Source organism: Schistocerca nitens, chromosome 9 (assembly GCF_023898315.1).
Source record: "Schistocerca nitens isolate TAMUIC-IGC-003100 chromosome 9, iqSchNite1.1, whole genome shotgun sequence".
In the NCBI taxonomy this organism is placed as follows: domain Eukaryota; kingdom Metazoa; phylum Arthropoda; class Insecta; order Orthoptera; family Acrididae; genus Schistocerca; species Schistocerca nitens.
The window spans coordinates 67,654,895-67,660,940 of NC_064622.1; positions in this window are offsets into that span (position 1 = coordinate 67,654,895).

Genomic DNA, 6,046 nt, shown 5'->3' on the forward strand with positions numbered 1-6,046 from the left:
CTTGATACGCCTGGTCATTGTGTCAAACAGAGCTTGGATGGCGTGTACAAGTACAGCTGCCCATGCAGCTTCAACACGATACCACAGTTCATCAAGAGTAGTCACTGGCGTATTGTGACGAGCCAGTTGCTCGGCCACCATTGACCACACGTTTTCAATTGGTGAGAGATCTGGAGAATGTGCTGGCCAGGGCAGCAGTCGAACATTTTCTGTGTCCAGAAAGGCCCGTGCAGGACCTGCAACACGTGGTCGTGCATTATCCTGCTAAAATGTAGGGTTTCGCAGGAATCGAATGAAGGGTAGAGCCACGGGTCGTAACACATCTGAAATGTAACGTCCACTGTTCAAAGTGCCGTCAATGCGAGCAAGAGGTGACCGAGACGTGTAACCAATGGCACCCCATACCATCACGCCGGGTGATACGCCAGTATGACGATGACGAATACACGCTCCCAATATGCGTTCACCGCGATGTCTCCAAACACGGATGCGATCATCATGATGCTGTAAACAGAACCTGGATTCATCCGAAAAAATGACGTTTTGCCATTCCTGCACCCATGTTCGTCGTTGAGTAGCCTACACCATCACAGGCGCTCCTGTCTGTGATGCAGCGTCAAGGGTAACCGCAGTCATGGTCTCCGAGCTGATAATCCATGCTGCTGCAAACGTCGTCGAACTGTTCGTGCAGATGGTTGTTGTCTTGACAAACGTACCCATCTGTTGACTCAGGGTTCGAGACGTGGCCGCACGATCCGTTACAGCCATGCGGATAAGATGCCTGTCATCTCGACTGCTAGTAATCGCGATAGGCTACAATCCGACTTTTATGAAAGTCGGAGACATGATGGTACGTATTTCTGCTCCTTACATGAGGCGTCCCAACAACGTTTCACCAGGCAACGCCGGTAAACTGCTGTTTGTGTATGAGAAATCGGTTGGGAACTTTCCTCATGTCAGCGCGTTGTAGGTGTCGCCATCGGCGCCAACCTTCTGTGAATGCTCTGAAAAGCATCTTCTTCCTGTCGGCTAAATTTCGCGTCTGTAGCACGTCGTCTTCGTGGTGTAGCGATTTTAATGGCCAGTAGTGCAATATGGTGCATAAGAATCTCGAATGAAACCAAATTACTTTCATAAAAAAATTTGTTGCATTAGTTATCAGATGAACCCTCGTACACGGATTTACCCGAATTCTGAAGTTTTGGACGACTCTTGAAAGCACGGGTGGACAACCGGCGGGACGATCAATCTGACATACAGAAGAAATTCCAAGTGAACATAAAATGAATGTACTGTCAAAAACGCAAGTTTTGAGGGATGATTGATGGCGTTGCATGTCGCGAAAGGGGTTCCACACACGCACATCAGTGCTTTACACCATAAACATTTATGTTACGAACGCTGTAGTTTTCATTTTATGCAATAGGAGCGCTGCTGTCTCGTCACGTGAAGAGGCAGCTCAAAAATGGTTCAAATGGCTCTGAGCACTATGGGACTCAACTGCGGTGGTCATTAGTCCCCTAGAACTTAGAACTACTTAAACCTAACTAACCTAAGGACATCACACACATCCATGCCCGAGGCAGGATTCGAACCTGCGACCATAGCAGTCGCACAGCTCCGGACTGCGCGCCTAGAACCGCGAGATCACCGCGGCCGGCGAAGAGGCAGCCTACGAACTTAAGATGTGAATCAGGCCCGTTGGTTACCAAAGGTTGCCTGCTTTAGATTGTAGCGAGAGTTATGCAGGCTATTGCTAGGCTTGTATCTTCTACCAAGAGGGTACTGATGTTTAGACTACCAGTATAAATAATGGATTGTAGATATCCCCATAAAAAAAGTTGCCCGGAGAACTTCTCTCGCGAAACACGCATTCCAGTTCGCGTTGTGTGTGCCGTGACCCCATCTTATTAAAATTGCATATCTCTAGTATCAATTTGTTCGAGAGTGAGCAAAAACAATATTCTCCCTCATGTTAACAAATCGCTGAGAGTTCACAGTTGCTGCTTGCTTATTTTCTTAAAAAAAGTAAGGAGCCAACGATGCTCACTCTCTATGATGCATACCTAACATTTACGGGACGCCCCATGAAGTTCTCCGGGATTATTTATCACTTCGCTTGCGCATCGTTTTCTTATTCACACGACCACACTGATGAAATGCCTCCCCACACCAATGCGTCATGATTCAATGTTTTCAAGATATTCACATGAATTCCGCCGAGAAACAGATAACTGAATTTTTGCACCATAGCTAACTTCCATGCTTGTAAATTGAGGTAATCATCCACACCTACATCTACCTCTACATGACTACTATGCAATTCACAATTAAGTGCCTGGCAGAGAGTTTATCGAACCACATTGAAGCTATTTCTCTTCCTAGCCACTCTCGAACAGCGCGCCAGCAAAACGAATACTTAAATCTTTCCTTGCGAGCCTGATTTATTTTATTACGATGATCATTTCTTCCTATGTGGGTCTGCGCCAACAAAAAGTTTTCACTTTCTGAGGAGAAAGTTGGTGATTGAAATTTCATGAGAAAGTCCTACCACAGTGAAAAACGCCTTTGTTTTCATGACTGACACCATAATTTGTGTATCATATCTGTGGCATTGTCTCCGTATTTCACGATAACACAAAACGAGCTGTCTTTCTTTGAACGTTTTCGATGTCCTCGGCCAGTCGTATCTGATGTGGATTCCACAGCGCACAGCAGTACTCTAGAAGAGGGCGGACAAGCGAAGTTTAACCAGTCCCTTTAGTAGAACTATTACAATTTCTAAGTGCTCTTCCAATAAATCGCAGTCTTTGGTTTTCATTCCCCACAACATTATCTATGTGATCGTTCCAGTTTAAGTTATTTACGATTGTAATCCCTAAGTTTTTATTTTTGAGTTTACAACTTTTAGAGTTGTGTGATTTATTATGTAACCGAAATGTAGCAGATTCCTTTTAGTACTCATAATTTTGAGACGATTGCCACTTTTTGCACCGTACAGATATCTTATCTAAAGCATTTAGTTACTCGTTTGGATCCTCTGAAGACTTAACAAGACGGTAAATGACAACATAATCTGCAAACAATATAAGAGGGCTACTCAGATTGTCTCCTGGCTCTTTTATGTAGATCGGGAACAACATAGGGCTTATAACGCTTCCTTGGGGAACGCCAGATATGACTTCTGTTTTACTGGATGGCTTACCGTCAATTACGTCCGCCCCCGGTATCTGAGTGGTCAGCGCGACAGAATGCCAATCCTAAGGGCCCGGGTTCGATTCCCGCTGGGGTCGGAGATTTTTCTCCGCTCAGGGAGTGGGTGTTGTGCTGTCCTAATCATCATCATTTCATCCCCCCTCGACGCGCAAGTAGCCGAAGTGGCGTCAAATCGAAAGACTTGCACAAGGCGAACGATCTACCCGACGGGAGGCCCTTATCACACATTTACATTTTATTTACCGTCAATTATTACGAGCTGTGATATTTCTGAAAGGAAATCACGAATCCACTCACAAAACTGAAACGATACTCAAAAGGCATGCTATTTGCTTAGAAGTCTCTTGTGAGGAACGGTGTCAAATGCTTTCAGGAAATCTAAAAGAATTGAATCAATTTGAATTCCTGTCGATAGCACTATTACTTCATGAGACTAAAGAGGTACTTGTATTTCGTGAAGAATTCGCTTTACGGGACGATTACAAAGTCTAAGGGCAGTTACAGGCTTGCGTGCCAAGTGAAGAAGAATTCTGACGTGATCTCACGGGACGTGGTGAACCCATTCCTCTTTGCACATTTCCCGTTACTCTGAAGATCTCCACCCACGAAATAAAAGGACCAGGGAGAGAATATCGAGGTTCGTGCGAAATGCACGATACGACAAGTGACAAGACGCTACATCCGTGGGCCTCTGAAACCCGTTTTTCGCGAGATATTTTCAGGCCAATATCGAGTACGCTGAAGTGCGTGCGCCTTTCGTACCTGTGCGTAAATAATTAGCCAGCTGCGTGTCTATGACTTTTATAGTATTGTGTCCTGCCTGGAATTCTAAATTACCGAGTATGCTCCACTATGGGCATGCGAAGAAACGGGATACTGTTGCGGCATCTGCTAACATCGGAAGCTGATCCATTGTGGCCCAGTTCACTCTTATTGTAGAAACAGATTTTGTGTTGTCGCGTCTTCTTAATCTTTAGTGTGTTGTCTGTTTCTACTTCGGGACACACTGAAAATGATCAACATTAGAGATGAGATATCTGCACGTATAAGAACGCATACACATGAACGTGTTTCAATTAGTCTCATTCGAACAGTGATAAAGTCAGAATTATTCGACGAGAAAAATAATTTTCAGTGTTATTCAGTACGTAGAAAGAAAACAAGACACGAATAGAACAAAACGATGCTTTTTCTGCTTTCGAGGTATTGTTTAAAGTGCTTGGAAATATATATTTTCTCGAGCAAATAAATGTATGTTTTGAAATGTTTGGACGACGCTTTCCCCATTCTTTCAGCTCTCAGGAGCGTAGAGAATTCACCACACAATCTTTGACAAGAACACACACTACGAATTTTGCTTTGGTCTTTACGAAGCTATCATTTTTGCTTGATCCTGAATTTTGCTACAATATTTCGATTTTTTCGTAAAAATGATGGACCCTCATAACCTCAGTTTAACCCTTCAGTGCACTGCAGACGGCTGTCACAACACTTATAATTCTGACACTGACGTGTAAACCAAAACGACCATTGGAGACAGGGCACAGGAATAGAACACGAGCGGCGCTACAGTAGACTCATTTGTCTCGAGTTGTCAATTGAGACAGAGTCGATCGCGTAAAAAGGCCTTAGGACAACCAAGCGTCACTCCTTCGGCCCATGCGTTGTCGCTGCTGAGGGAGGTATGTAACACTTCGCATCGTTCGTAATTTTCAATTTTCAGCAAATAATGTTCTGCCAGTACACTTTGCTACTAACGTTTTCATACGATCTTGTATCGAATGTGGACAATTTCTACACATGCAGTATAAACTGTAAAATATTATATAGCTTATTGGTCCATGTACGAGGTCGATAGAGTGTAACGATATTATAGAATAAGCTGGGGGAAGTCCCTCGCTGTTAGGAAAGCAAAAGCTCGCCAATGGAAAAGTGGAGGCTGCGAGAAAAGCGCACCAACCGATAGAGAAGTGCCAGTCAGTCGGTAGCCGTGAGACTAAACATGCTGGTATGGATGAGAATCTAATGTGTCCACAGTCCCTGCATATTAGAACCACAAATGGATGTTGGTTCCGCATGTAAGGATGTGGAATGATTATATCGTGCTCTGTGGTAACTGGTAGTTAGAAGACGAGCCAGGTGTGAGCTGAGTTTGTGCGGTACACATCGATGCAGACGCAGTGGTTCTCATAGTTGCCTCCAAGCACTTTTCCTTAGAATTGCAAAAATACGTGGGCCAGTATTTATTGTGTGTTCTTTTGTGAATATATGAACAAAATGTATGTTGAAATGCAGCAAGTATTTTGAGTGCCGGTTTCATTAGTAATTAGAATATGTTTTACAGTGGTACTGGGCACTACGCACCGTAGCTTGAATAATTTGGCACGAGCCCCCACGTGCTATGGCACGAATATATATAGGGTGTTACAAAAAGGTACGGCCAAACTTTCAGGAAACATTCCTCACACACAAAGAAAGAAAATATGTTATGTGGACATGTGTCCAGAAACATGTTAGAGCTCATTTTATTACTTCTCTTCAAAAATGGCTCTGAGCACTATGGGACTCAACTGCTGAGGTCATTAGTCCCCTAGAACTTAGAACTAGTTAAACCTAACTAACCTAAGGACATCACAAACATCCATGCCCGAGGCAGGATTCGAACCTGCGACCGTAGCGGTCTTGCGGTTCCAGACTGCAGCGCCTTTAACCGCACGGCCACTTCGGCCGGCTTTACTTCTCTTCAAATCACATTAATCATGGAATGGAAACACACAGAAACAGAACGTACCAGCGTGACTTCAAACACTTTGTTACAGGAAACGTTCAA